Source organism: Scleropages formosus, chromosome 22, assembly GCF_900964775.1.
Source record: "Scleropages formosus chromosome 22, fSclFor1.1, whole genome shotgun sequence".
NCBI lineage: Eukaryota > Metazoa > Chordata > Actinopteri > Osteoglossiformes > Osteoglossidae > Scleropages > Scleropages formosus.
This window is the reverse complement of record NC_041827.1, coordinates 8,732,895-8,748,577: the sequence shown is the minus strand read 5'-3', so window position 1 is coordinate 8,748,577 and position 15,683 is coordinate 8,732,895. Positions and strand designations below refer to the sequence as shown.

At 42.5% G+C, this 15,683-nt stretch overlaps 1 pseudogene; it reads left to right on the top strand.

The window, feature by feature from the left end:
• The first annotated feature begins 5,057 nt into the window (after positions 1-5,057).
• On the top strand, positions 5,058-14,861 carry LOC108918327 (cysteine sulfinic acid decarboxylase-like; annotated as a pseudogene).
• Positions 14,862-15,683: the final 822 nt, after the last annotated feature.

The following is a 15,683-nucleotide window of genomic DNA, read 5'->3' as shown; positions in this document are numbered from 1 at the left end:
GAAAACAACAGCACGTGCAGACGAAACCACGTGATTCGAAACGTCATTGTAACTGGGTGATAATGACAGCTCTGAGTGGAGTGCATCAGAAGGTTGAAAAAGTAAATGAGCATAGTGTTTTAGCCTTGTGAGTATATTGATACATGTAAGATGGACTTACAAAAAATGCTTTGTTGTTATAACTAACTACAGAGAGATTTTCATTAAAAAAAATAATACATTTCTGCTGAAACACTGCCCAAAAATTTTATACATGGTTGTTTTGGTGTCACCCCCTCTGATGGTGTCACCCGGTATGGTTCCCATCCCCCCCGCACCTCCCTACTGCTGCCGCTGTGAATACGTTTATTTCTGTTACCATTGAAAATAACTAACGGGGTAGCGGCAATACTGCCGCGCATGCTCTTTCATGCAGATTACGCAATCCCGTCCCATTCAGAACGCGCAACACTCTCGTATGCAGATTGTGCAATACCCTCGTATGTGGCTTGCACCAAAAGTGGGACCCGGGAATTTGATCCATGTAACATTGGTTGTGCAAGAAACTTTTCCAACATATGCTCCTTTACAATAATAGTTAAATGAAATTGAACTTTTATCTTCACTTAGCGATTACCTCTTGCTCCCCACCAATACACAGTGGGGACCCACTCATTTAGACAAGTGCAACACAAACTGGTGCTGGGACTTATTAGGACTAATGAGATCCAAGGCAGGGGGTGCGGTGGCGCAGTGGGTTGGACCACAGTCCTGCTCTCCGGTGGGTCTGGGGTTCGAGTCCCGCTTGGGGTGCCTTGCGATGGACTGGCGTCCCGTCCTGGGTATGTCCCCTCCCCCTCTGGCCTTACGCCCTGTGTCACCGGGTAGGCTCCGGTTCCCCGTGACCCTGTATGGGACAAGTGGTTCTGACAATGTGTGTGTGTGTGTGAGATCCAAGGCCTCTTGCTTATACTCAGTAGTAAATAATGGGGTACTTCATAAAGCTATACATATGTTGAATGTTGTGCTTAGTTTTCAGAGGGGAAATGCTGTTACGACATGGGTTTTGGCACAGGAGAAAGTCTCTTGCAATCATTTTCAAAGAGCTGACCCGTTGAGCAGCAGAGATTTAGAGAGTAGAGTCAACTATCTTATTTGTTTCTTTGCCTTATGCCTGTGTTCAAGCGCTCTGTGTCATTGTGTGAGAAGAGCGCTCTAAAAAAATGAACTGAACTGAATTAAATTCAGGGTGGCTGGTGGCATCGTGACTAGAGCAGCTGCTTTTGGCTCTGCAGGTTGCCGGTTTGATCTCTGCCTCCAGCCGTAGTGCCCTTGAGCAAGGTGCTTGCCCTACAGTTGCTCCGGTACCTGTGCAACTAGTTGTGGCCCTGCCATGGACTGGCATCCTGTCCAGGGTGTTGCCCCCTTCCCCCCCCACCTTCACCCTTGTGCCCACTATCTCTGGGATAGGCTCCAGCTCACTGCAACCCCAACTGGGACAGACAGGCATGTGCACACACACACACACACACACACAGAATCTGAAACTGCTTGTCCCAAGTGGGGGTGCAGTGAACCGGAGCCTAACCCGGCAACACAGGGCATACGGCTGGAGGGAGAGGGGACACACCCCGGATGGGACACCAGTCCATCGCAAGGTACCCCAAGCGGGACTTGAACCCCAGACCCACCAAAGAGCAGGCACAGGCCAAACCACCACATCCCCCTTGGGACAGACAGTTATTGAAATTGGTTGGTTGAATTGAATTCTCTGTCAGTTTGAGCACACACAGTACTTCTCCCAACAGCGTTTTCATTCAGCCTGTGGAAGTGCGCTTTGGTTTTTTCACAAGCAGTGTACGATATATAGCCATTGCACCACATTAGCAAATTACAGTCCAGGATTCCTTCTATCCATTTCATTCTTTACATTCTGCAGCAACTAGTATTTAAAAATTGTAGAGGCACAGTGAGAAAAAAAAAACTGCAGTGTAAGCAAAACAGCGGGAGTACACTAAAAGGGCGGCATCAGGGTGAGCTATATAAATAGCTGTCCGCCTCCTCACAAGAACGGTCTGTTACACCGGCTTTAGGGCATTAAATAAAAAGGATGACAGTGGCCTGGGGGTAAAGTGGCTCCAACGTAGATAAATGTTCGCATTTTTTGTCTTTTTTTGATACACCTTTAGCATACGCCTTATTTTGACTGGCAGCTTCAATGATCAAGTTTTGCAGCCGTGCCACGTGTCCATTGTGTCCCGGTCCAGTCTCAAGCATTCCAGCTCCCGCGAAAGACAGACAGCACCCCACCCTCAAGTGCTGGCTATAGGAACAGTTGTAGCTTTTTATAGATGAAAAAGAATAGCTGTGGTCACGTTTTCTTCTGCACGGAAAAACGGATTAAATTAAAAAAAAAGTGTGTGTGCTTTAAATACTTTGATCAAGTCGCGAAAAAATTTAAAATAATTTGCAAACTGGGTGATTTATACTCCTTTTGACATTTAATGAAATAGTCTTGAGGGGGTGCGGTGGCGCAGTGGGTTGGACCACAGTCCTGCTCTCCAGTGGGTCTGGGGTTCAAGTCCCGCTTGGGGTGCCTTGCGACGGACTGGCGTCCTGTCCTGGGTGTGTCCCCTCCCCCTCCAGCCTTACGCCCTGTGTTGCCGGGTAGGCTCCGGTTCCCCGTGACCCCGTATGGGACAAGCGGTTCTGAAAATGTGTGTGTGTGTGTGTGTGTGTGTGTGTGTGTGAAATAGTCTTAAGCAAGACCCCTTTGAACATTCCACTGAGGTTCAATGCCACTTAGAGATGATGACTGGACAAAGTAAAAGAAAGTGTCCCTGGACCACCCACCCCTCCTAGCCCTTCTAGATTAAATAAGAATTCTAAGTTTACAAGTAATAATGGCATTGTTGCTGTATGCTAGCTGGATTTCCCAGTTCGGCAAGGTATGTCTCGTCCATCATGGCGGTTAGTCATAATCTTCAGTCAGCATGAGGTGCTTCTGTAACGGCTGGCCGGCCTCCTTAGGTCTTATTATAGGGAAAAAATGCTCAACAAGAAGAAATTGTTAGTGATTCATAACTTAAAGAAGTTTAATATGTTTTGATACAGAGGTGGGAAAAACTGAAACACAGCCAAGCATAATTAAATTTCATGGTGGTACGCCCCAGTGAACAGGTAAATCTTTAGTCTGGGTTTGAAGACTGATACAGACAGGACATTTCTGACAGTAAGTGGTACACTGTTCCACAGTTTAGGTGCTCTATAGCTGAAGGCACGCCCTCCTGCTGAGGACTTATTGATCACAGGTACTTTAAGGTAACCTGCATCTAATGAACAAAGATATCGTCCTGGGATATAGGAATCAATAATCTCACAAAAGTAAGCAGGGGCAATGCCATGTACTGCCTTATAGGTCAAAAGTAGGATTTTATAATCAACTCTAAATGTAACTGGGAGCCAATGCAGCGATTTCAGTACCGATGTTATATTTTCATACTTCCTAGTTCTAGTAACAATTCTTGCAGCCGCATTTTGTACCAACTGTAGCCTGGATACAGTCTGGTATGGACAACCTGATAATAAAGCATTACAATAGTCCATCCTGCTTGAAACAAAAGTTTGAACCAATTTCTCAGCATCATGCCTACATAGGAATTGCCGTAATTTAGCTATGTTTCTTAACTGAAGGAAGTACGACTAAGTCAAAGTATTTACTTGAGATGCAAATGACAGCTTTTCATCCAACAGGACACCCAAATCCTTGACACAATCGGTACGCTTGAAGCTAAGAGCATTTATGGTAAAGATTGGTATTCATTGTGTTAAAAGTTTTGGCATCACCACCCACCACAAGTACTTCTGTAATTCAAATGATTTCATATTCCTTGACTGTTTTAAGAACAACTGAATTAATAGAACTGAATGCTTTCTTTCTTTTTTGAATGCTCCAAAATCCCACTATACACAGTTCAGAACTTGTATAATAGCATTCTAAAGTTTACATACAAAGATTTAGATTTATTTATTTAGCAGATGCTTTTCTCCAAAGTGACTTCCAATGGATACTATGTATTGTTATGAGCCCACACACCTTATTCACCAAGGTGACTTACACTGCTAGATACACTAGATTTAGACAAAGGGTCTGATAGAGTCAAATAAAGTTTCACTCCACATCAAATATCCTGGATTCAAAGTACAAACTACACACTTTGCTCAACATTCTAGAAAATACATCCTCAGTAACCTGACATTTATACAATGGTTTGTGAAGGTATCCACAAAGATCTTCTGCAGGATGTTTTGACAAAAGTGGGTTGTTAGTAACTCTTTTATGAAAAATTTTACTATCAAATATGTATCTTCTCTACCTAAGTCAGCATTACCTTCAGACACATTCTGGGGTCAAGGTCAGTTTTTCTGGATTGTAATATTTCAGATTTTTTTTCAATACTGTACTGAAATGTTGTATATTTAAGCATTACAATTTGTCTAGATGCCTGTTAACCCCACCGTTATGGACATTTAATTTATTATGTCATCTAAAATAAGATGAGATCAAATACATACGAGTGTGCTTCACTAATCACGTCACTGCAAGGAATTTCACGACTTGGTTACGTCACAAAAAAATAATAGAAAACAAAATAACAAAGAAACACAGAATTTACAGTCCTAGACTAGGGCTCTTCATGATCACTTGATGGAGATCAGTTTATAGAGACACTGAAGTGAAGAATAAGCTCGTGGTGTGTGAGATTGCTCTGCTCACAACGTGTTAACGCTGGGTTTTCCAAAAAAGCCGCGAATTTCCAGCATTTATTCTTTTGGGGATTATGATGTGCCTTTTAGATGCATTCTTCTACAACAGACTGGCACGACTCTCTGCTCTGCCAACGAATATGAGCTGGAAGGCTCAACCCACCATCTCGTCGAACGGAACCTCTACCGTACAATTGGAGCAACTGTACACACAGTGGCGCGATGCAGGGCTTGTGACGTCACGCCATTGGCTCGCGTGAAAGAGAGGAACTCTGCAACGTGTGAGCGCGCGACCTGCACGCTACCGAACGATGGATCCAAAAGCAGCAGAAGCAACAGCAGCGACTTCAAGCCTTGGAGGCTGTCAGGGTAAAGCGTGCAGCGTCGGCTTAACGTGCACAAACACTTGACGGACTTGTCGAATGGATGTGTGACTGAGTTTCCTAACTCTGCGACGAGGATGAATGACAAAAACAAAATTGTAACAATCGCACAGGTTATGTCCTACACTACAGATAAAGGATTTCCTTTCTTACTTTGCTCTACAAGCAGAATCAAAAGCATCGCATTCGTGGATTAAAACTAAGTCACTGAGTTCAAACACACTCACCCACGACTGAATTGTCAAGACTTTTTGCATTGTGGCGTGCGCTGTTCTAGAGCGCCCCCTAGGGGTAGATGGTGAAAACTACGCCATATGTTCGTTTGTACTGTGGGAAGATGCGGGTTATTACACTTCCTTCCATCCATCCGTCGAGAACCGTTTGTCCCGAGCGGGGTCGCGGTGAGCCGGAGCCTAACCCGGCAATACAGGGCGTCCGGCCAGGACGGGATCAGGTTATACGTTTTGCTTTATTTACTCATTGGCGTTTTGCCAAGTGGAATGTTGCGCCAGTACTTCTTCTTGAGTGCCCAGAAGATTCGTTTTGGGGGGGGAAAAAGACTCAGGTTTCGATTTGTAGCGCCGGGGAATTTGTGCGCGGTTACATTTCTGCTGCTCATCAGACAGTACACAGGACATAATAAATAAGATGACATTTCTCAACATGAAGTGCTGCCTAAAGAAGATGCATGTGTTACGGTCTTGTTTTCTTATGTCTATGCATATTAATTACATTTGTTGTTGCAACAAGAAAGATATAAAAAAGTCAGATTTAGGGGGAAAAGACCTAAAAATGTCTGTGCACTGCTCTTTGAAAACATCTTGTAATTAACCTTGACTGGGATCTTATACTTCTTATTTGACTTAGATATTTCAGGTATGATCTCTGTACTTTGTCTTCTCAAAACATTCCCTCAGCTTCAGAGCAATATGTTGCTTCCAAGGATGGGCAGAAAGGACCATTGATTGACCACGCAGAGGGACAGCGATTCTTGAACGACACCTTTAAAGTCATTATGGAAGAGGTGCTTTCCAAGGGAGCAGATGTGAAAGAGAAGGTGACGTTGCTCATGTAGTCTCTGCTTTTACACCTGAACTTACACTAAGGTTCTTCTCACGCCTCCCTCTCTTACCCGTACCATTTTGCATCTTTTGTAGTTGTATCGCAGCATTCTTTAACATATATTTTCTCATTTTTGTAGTGTTTAGAGCACTTCAGAATGGTGGCTTGGTTTATATTTAGTAAGCTTCTTTTCAGGTTTGCGAGTGGCGAGATCCTGCTGAGTTAAGGAGACTGTTGGACCTAGAGCTACTGGAAGATGGGCAGCCACATGATCACCTTTTGCAGCAGGTTAAAGAAATGGTCAAGTACAGTGTCAAGACCAGTAAGTCACAAGGCTCCATAAAAAACTATAGACAGATAAAGATTTCTCTGCTAGCAACTTTCAAAGAATTATTGAAAAAAAAAAAATTGAGGGACCGACTGCATTTGTTTTTGTTTTAGATCACCCTAGATTCTACAACCAGCTGTTTGGCGGGGTGGACTAACATGCCTTGGCCAGGCGCTTCCTTACAGAGGCACTCAACACAAGCCAGTGAGTCGCACCCTGTTTCTGACAACAGATATCCTACAGCGTTTAATGCTTTGAACAGAGAATAGATTCTGCTTTCAAGCATTAAGCTACATGTAAAAGTAGACCAAGGGTTTTTAGTTTTTCAACACATTTTTGATCATGTATAATGCAAGGGAATGGCTTGCCTGAGTAAAAAAAAAAAAATCTTTTCTGTGAGCGAAACTGGATTTGCTTGACATTCATTGTGATGGTGCTCTGTTGTTGAAGGTATACCTATGAAGTGGCCCCTGTGTTTGTGCTGATGGAGGATGTAGTGCTGTCCAAACTGCGGTCCTTGGTGGGCTGGTCAGATGGGGATGGGATCTTCTGCCCTGGAGGGTCTGTGTCCAACATTTATGCTATGAACTTGGCACGCTATCGGGCATTTCCACAGGTCAAGCTGAAGGGCTTGTGGAGTGTACCCCGACTGGCTGTCTTTACATCTGAAGAGGTGAGACATTATGAGGAAAATACAAGCAATTTTTCACAGACTTTCAGATCTGAAATAAAATGAAAACTTCATTCTAATTATTGTTGGAATCTTATTGGAGCAGGATTTACTCTTTGTGGAAATTGATTGTTTTCGTGGAACTAGAAAAACAGTACTGATAATAGCAATTTAGAAATCAAGGTGCACTCTTGACCTTCAAATGATCATGGCTTGGTGGTGACTGGATTTGGCATATGGGGTGCAGACTGAACAGACCTTGGAGACTCAAATATTCTAGGAGGGTTTTTTGGGAACAATTGGATGTTAGCTTAGTTTGAGATCAATTCACCTCTCCTCTCTTAGAGAATCTCTCCCTTAACTCAACTGAGGACAGAGACACTGAATCAGAACAAACCATTTTAAAGACTTTAGTCTTTTGCGCACCTGGTGAAAGCTGTGGTTTGAGATCAGTTGGTGCCTTCCATGGTGGCAACCCTAGGACCAGCTGGTGGACATCAGTGGTGAGGGAGGCTGTTAAGCTCAAGGTAGACACCTTTTAGGCAATGCTTTCATCAGGACCCCTTGATTTGGTTGGGGAGTATTGGTATGGAAAGAGGGGTAGGAGAGGCAGAAACAAAAGCTTGGGTATGGAAGGACTTTGGAGAGACTGTTCAGTGTGAGTGTCCAATTCCAACATTGTGTTTTGTCTCTGTTACAAGCGATTTTTATGGACAGGATGTCAAGGCACAGAAGGATGACTAAGGGTAGCATACCTGCTGTGTCCAGATGATGATGTCCTTTTGGCCTCATCTGATTGTGACCTAGGAGGAGTGGTGGTGAGGTGGGTTCAGCCGGTGCCTGCTGTGTGGCGGGTCTGGGGTTCGAGCCCTGCTTGGGGTCCTTTGCGACGGACTGGCGTCCCATCCTAGGTGTGTCCCTTCCCCCTTTGGCCTTGCACCTTGTGTTGCTGGGTAAGGCTCTGGCTCGCCGCGACCCTGCTTGGAACTAGCAGTTGTTGATTATGGATAGATGGATGATTGTGACCTTTGGCAGCTTGTGATTGGGTTATGACTGAACGTGAAGAAGCTGGTATGAAAATCATCACCTCCAGGTCTGTGGTCATGGGTTGTTTCCTCCAGGAAAGGGGGGAACAGTGACACTACTGGAGTTCAAATAGGTTGTTATACATCAGTAATAGAATAGGGAAATGGGAGCTCAAATTGTGGATTGGTGCAGAGCCAGCAGTTTTTTTGGGCACAGTACTGATCTGTGGTGGTGAAGTAGGAGCTCAACCTTTGGAGAGAGGTCATGATTTACTGCTCATTCGACATACCCCATCCTCACCTAAGGGCATGAGTTTTGGGTAATGACTGAAAGAACAACATCATGGATACAGCGGTCCAAAACATCACTTCTCTGCAGGATTGCTAGGTTTACTCTGATGTAGAGTTGCAAAATAGAATTGTTACTCCTGCACATTGAGAGGTGTCAGTTGAAGTGGTACAAGTGAATGCCCTGTGAGAGGAGATGCCAGTGCAGATCCTGGACACATTGGAGAGATTATATCTCTTGGCTAGCCTGGGTATGCCTAGGGATCCCGCTAGAGGAGCTGTAGACTTACTTGGGAAAAGGAGCTTTCGGTCTCCCTGCTCAGTTTGGAGCCACTATGACCCTCTCCATGACAAATGGAAGAAATATGATGGACTGGTTGGCTGTATAAGCAAGTGATGAGTTCTACATTTACCACATTTTTCTGCCTACAGGGCCACTACTCGATTTGTAAAGCTGCCTCAATGCAGGGCATTGGGCTGGAGAATGTGTTTCTTGTGAAAACAAATGAAAGGTACAGTACCTCAAACCTCTGAAGAGCTGCATCCTTATCACATCAAATATTTGATACAGTTCCTCTGTGTGGTTTATGTTGTATTTCTCTCCCTCTCTCACACCCTTTCTCCTACTATGTTGCACAGTGGTTGTATGCTTCCAGAGGACCTGACAGACAAAATTGAGCTTGCTAAATCGCAGGCAAGTTTTCATGACATCAGGACTTTTACATGCAGGAAAATGAAGAGCAAAGGGTGGCAGGATTTTTAAGAATGCCAACTTTTTAGTATCTAGTTTGTGATCTATGGGTCCCTTCATGAATAAAATCAGTCTTATTTGGTCTGAGCCCTTTGTGCAGGGGTAGTAGGTCAAAGCTCTTTGTTCACAGGTTTATGTAATGGTGGTTCTCTGTTACTTTCTGTGAAAAGGACATGCATCTGACTTTCCACTCCTTTTGCTCATTCTCAGGGTGCTGTGCCATTTTTAGTCAGTGCCACTTCTGGTACTACTATACATGGTGCCTTTGACCCTCTGGACCTCATAGCTGACATCTGTGAGAAGTATGGCTTGTGGATGCATGTAGATGTGAGTTACTGGTAAAAATCTGCTGCAGCAAATAGCTCATTGTGTTTTTTGGATTGAACTAAACCCAATATTTTCACACACACACATTTTCTGAACCGCTTGTCCCGTACGGGGTCACGGGGAACCGGAGCCTACCCGGCAACACAGGGCGTAAGGCCGGAGGGGAAGGGGACACACCCAGAACGGGACGCCAGTCCGTCGCAGGGCACCCCAAGCTGGACTCGAACCCCAGACCCACTGGAGAGCAGGACCCGGTCCAACCCACTGCGCCACCGCGCCCCCTCTAAACCCAATATGTTTTGGATAATTATGTGCATAATGACAAATTGGTAAAGGAAAAAGAATTGAAATTGGGGGCAGCTTGTAGTATAGTAGTTAGAGCTGCTACCTTTGGATCCAGCAGTTGCAGGTTTGAATCCCACCTCCAGCTGTAGTACCCTTGAGCAAGGTACATACCCTAAATTGTGCCAGTAAAAATTACCCAGCTGTATAAATGGGTAAACAAGTGTAAGTAACTTGGGGGTGCGGTGGCGCAGTGGGTTGGACCGCAGTCCTGCTCTCCGGTGGGTCTGGGGTTCGAGTCCCGCTTGGGGTGCCTTGTGACGGACTGGCGTCCCGTCCTGGGTGTGTCCTCTCCCCCTCCGGCCTTACGCCCTGTGTTGCCGGGTTAGGCTCCGGTTCCCCGTGACCCCGTATGGGATGAGCGGTTCTGAAAGTGTGTGTGTGTGTGTGTGTGTGTGTATAAGTAACTTAACATTGTAAGTTGCTTTGGAGAAAAGTGTCATGTAAATGAAAACCAGTATTTACACAGATTTCCCCATAAGAGAAGACATCCAAGACCATAATTTTCAGTGGATGTAATAAAACTTAACAGTTAAGAATATGCTCTACCATGCATGGTATAAAGAATTTCTGCATGTTTTTTTTTTTTTTTTTTTTTTTTTTTTTTTAGAACATTCAAAACTAATATCAGCTTTTCTAAAATAAAATGTTTGAGAAATGCTTTGAAAGTTGTTAATTAACCAAGTGCTGCACATGTAATTGATGAATATGAGAGTTAACACCCCTGGCCAAAGGATTAACTAACACATGCATACTGTATACTATGAAATATACTAGACTGCTGCAGTACCCCCATGATATTTTAGAAATAGTAAAAATAGGTTCCTGTTACATGAACATTGAAATATGCCATTTATTTGTATTCCCCTTACTGCTGTTTACAGGCTGCTTGGGGGGGGGGGGAGTGTTCTGTTCTCCAAAAAACACAGACACCTAATGAAAGGAATTGAACGGTAAGTTTAACTTATAAAGATGAGAACAGCCTGACTGCATGTCAATTCATAGACAAGCCTGTCAATATTCAGATGTATATTCCAATAGATACACTGTACTTTGAAAAAGTATTTGTCCCTTTTCACTCTTCTGTTTTTGGACCTTTTTGTTACTAAATTTGATCAGATCCTTTTGTCGGTTCAAGTACATAAAAAAAGCCTGAGAGAGAAAAAGTGATACCAGTATTGTTTTTATGTCATTTTCTTTGGGGTGGAAAATGTACTTTTACATTTACGTATTAATTTATCTGATACTTTTCTCCAATGCAACTTACAATGTTAAGTTACCTATTTATACAGCTGGGCAATTTTACTGGAACAACTGAGGGTAAGTACCTTTCTCAATGGTACAGTGGCAGTAGGTTGAGATTTGAACGGGCAACCTTCAGATCCACAGGCAGCAGTTCTAACCACTATCCCATCAACTGTTCTGACATAATATCAAAAAGCTGCAGAAATAGAGAAAACAGAAACAAGGCAAATACTTTTTCCTCTGGACTTTGTTATCCAGTATGGTGTTCCAAAAGTATGTAGTTCACATACACAAGTGCGTATTTTGGTATGTAAAGCAAGGTATTAGTTAGTGCTGGTGGTAAACGATTTCTGTATTTCATAGAAGATAGTAAACTTACATCTTACACACATTTAGCTGATATAATGGTGGATTGGTCGAATTTGTCCAACACGGCTGTTATTTCAAATACTTGTGTCTCCTTGTAGGGCAGATTCAATGACCTGGAACCCACACAAGATGCTTCTAACAGGCCTCCAGTGTTCCGCCTTTTTGCTCAAGGACACTACAGTAAGACAGTGTATTTGTGATGCAGCCACATCCACATATTGACAGCTTTTTAATGTTAATCAACACATTTAATAACCCAGTCATTCAAACCACTACTGTTTTGGTCAGGGCCAGAGTGGGACTAACTTTCAGCTCGGGAATTATGAGCTATGGCTCAGCCTTTAGTTGTACTGGTAGCTGAACAACGAAACTACTACAACTAATGAACACTATAACGTACACTATATCTAATGTAGCCAAATAGGCTATTCCATGTGACAAACCGTGATTCATAAAACACACAAATGAAAAGTCAGCTGTAAACCTGTAAATATGATAACCTGAAATTACATGTGGCGTTTTACCTCAGACCTTAGCTCATATTGCCGTTTCCTCAGGAAAATCTTAAACAAAGGCTGTTCTGCATTAAAACATAAGTAATCCACTGGGCTCTGATACCTTTTTTGTCATCACTGTTCAAGGACATTAGTCTCTTTCTTTGTGATAGGAGTATAAATGCTTCAGAAGTTCTCCTGGGTGTGAGGTCCTTGTTAAGTTCTTCACATACCATTGTGTAGAAAATTAGTCACTACAGTACTAATCCAAATGTACGGGAACACATAAATGACTAATCTGACAAAGTAAACAAAAGTGAGACATACAGATGCATGGACATGATTCTCAAAGTAGGCATTTAGTCCAAAATCACTGTGCTGGCATACATTACACAAGTAGCAGCATATAGAATTGATATGCAGTACATTTTTTTAAACACATAATGTAGGAAACGATCTACAGGGTTTCTTGCTAAGGGAGGCTATGGAAGTCATTTACTATTTCCTTCCTCATCTTTGGATTGCGAACACAGGGAGAACATTTCAAATTCCGCATACCCTAAATTAGACTTGAACCTGCATCAGAGCAAGCAGCTCAGAACCTGCAAAGCGCAAATTCCCTGCTGTGCCACTGTGCCACATGTTGGCTGCAAAGAACTTCCCCCAGATCCATGAAAACCTCTCTGGCCCACGAAGAAAAGTCATACGTCTCCTAATTGCCGCTCTGGCACTAGATTTGGTTTTGAAACCTACAACAAGGGTGTTGTGTAAAGGAATCTGTGTAGTACATGATGGAAAATGGTCATCAACACATGCTTTATCCCCTGTTCAGGACCTGCTGAAGCACTGCCACTGTGCCAACGTCACCTATCTTTTTCAGAAAGACAAATTTTACGACGTAAGTTTCGACACAGGAGACAAATCTATCCAGTGCGGCCACAAGGTGGACTGCCTGAAACTGTGGCTTATGTGGAAGGCTGTTGGCACACGGGGCCTAGAAGAACGTGTGGACAAAGCCTTCTTCTACACCAGGTACACCACTGAACTGGGCCTAAAATGTCATAGATACATAATTTTTCCTAAACAGTGGAACTTGAAAGCTGTGATAATGGTTTTACAGGTATAAAGCTGACTTGTTTAAACTTACTTTTTAATGTGACTATTTTTATTTATATTTAATCCTCCACATTTTTAAATACAGTCTAAAAAGATGTTTGTGACATTGCCCCTCCATATTTCCTATTACCAACTGCAGATACCTTGTACAAGAGATGAAGAAGAAAGAAGGATTTCAACTTGTTACTGAAGTGAGTAATGCATGACTGACTTGGCAAACCTGACACCTAAACACTATTGTACAAGTTTAATAAAAATAAACATTTCTTATTGATAGAATTGAAGAAGGAAATTGTATCTCTTTACATTGCAATACGGGTGGTGCCGTCAGTCGCACTGCTACCTGGGCTATTCTGGCATAAGTGGAGTTCACATATTCTCCCTGTGCCTGTGTTGGCTCCTCCAGGTGCTCCAGTTTCCTCTAGTACAAGTCCAAAGACCCACCATTTGGCTGAATTGGGCACTCTAAATTGCCCGTAGTGCATGAACATGTGCGTGTGTGAGCTGTGTGCCACCCTGTGATGGACTGGTGTTCCATCCAGGATGTTATTTCAGACCACCGCCACCCTGACCAGGACAAGCGGTTAATGAAAGTGAGCAAGTGCATTGTAACATACTGGCCACCTACAGTACTTTTGTTTTGCAGTGAACAAATCAGATAATTTAATTTTCCTTACTGACATCATTTTTTCTTCTTTTGACCATTTCTTGTGTACTTGTGAGCAGCCACAGTTTATGAATGTGTGCTTCTGGTTTATTCCACCAAGTCTTCGAGGAAAACAGAACAGTGACTATTACCAAGAAAGACTGTCCAAGGTTGGTCTTTAATCAGTACTTTTTCAAATATTACTTGCAACAATCAGAATCAGAACAAGCTTTATTGCCAAGTATGTTCACACGTACAAGGAATTTGTCTAGATTAACGGATAGATTAACGTGTTATCTCTGTTTTTATGTATATTTGAATTTCTGTCTTGATTTATTTGAAGCTGGAACAAAATTCTGAGAAGTAGTGACATGGTGTCCAGTTCTTTTAGCAGACGGTGTTGTCGTTTTTCCCCGCTAGGTGGCTCCAGCAATAAAAGAGCGCATGGTGCGTCAGGGGAGCATGATGATAGGATACCAACCACAAGCTGGCAGGGTCAATTTTTTTCCTATGATTGTCCATTCCCCCCAGATTTCGGAGCAAGATGTGCACTTCCTTCTGAACGAGATTGAGCGATTGGGGGGAGACTTATAAAACATGCCTCTCAGGTTTCATCTATTCTGTTAACCAACTCTTTTACGCTGTGGGTGTGTGATCACTTTTTTTGAATTTGAAGCCCATAACTCTTCCCCTTTAGTTACCACAGGTGCAGTCATTCATCATCTCTATTACTTTTATTCAGTCATCCTAAATGGTCTTGTGGGTCCATCTTGTTTTTCTGCTTATCTGCATTTCATGTTAAAGAAATATAAAAATACCTTGTAAATCCCCATAAAGTAAATGAACTAAATTACATTTAACTTTATATTTACCACCAGGCACATACATCCCAGATTAGGAAGAACTTCATAGATGGGGATCTGGATTTAATTTTCTGTTTGTGCATGAATCATGTTGTATTATTATATTCAGAGGATTGTGTGGTATTATGAGGAACCAAAAAATATTAGCAACAGTACTCAGTTACACATAAATAGTGGGGGAGTGCAAATTGAACTTGCTTGGACATTGAACATCACAAACCACCTTTTTACACCTATGAAAGAATAGTTCTTAAAAAGTGATGGTGCACTAGCCCATTGAAGTGAAATCACACGTTCACACAGATGACTAAACTGTTTATAAAGTGTAATATTAGTAAATGCAGGTGTTGTAATAAATGCAAGAGCTTGGTGTATAGATTTTTTTTTTTTGTTACACATTAAAGTGAAAAATTGTGAAATATTGTAAGCCTCAGTGAACTCATTCATTAAACCATTCATTGAGCTGTTAATATTTATCAACCAATTAATTAAAAATGTTGACTTTAATGTTGCAGTGCCAATACAGTGTCATGAGGTGGCCTGACACACTTTTTGTGGAAACATCATGAAACTGTAGTCTGGTGCAGGGCCTGCATAAGGACTTAAGGTTTGCAATGAGTTCATACAAGTAATTTGTAGCTTTTATGTTTTGATCTACAAAATAAGGAGCAGGTTGTTATCTGAAAGAGAAAAAAGTCATCCCCAGTTTACTGCTCTTAAAGTTAACTCATTCAACTGTACAGTAGTATTAAAAGAATGGCAGCATTGATTGCTGTGATTTATCATCGAATTCTCAACTGGTTCCTATAATACGATTTACCATAAGATGTTTTGAATTTTTAATGTTTTATTAATATTGGTAAATTGGTATGCTGAATACCAGGCTTCTTTAACATATAACGGCAAGTCTACTAAATGGGGGAAAAGGAGTCTGGCAACCATAACCAAAATGGAGGGGCCGGTGATACCGTTACACCCTAATAAACATGGCAGACATTTTTCTCTCGGGTCACGTGGCTCTCCTCTCC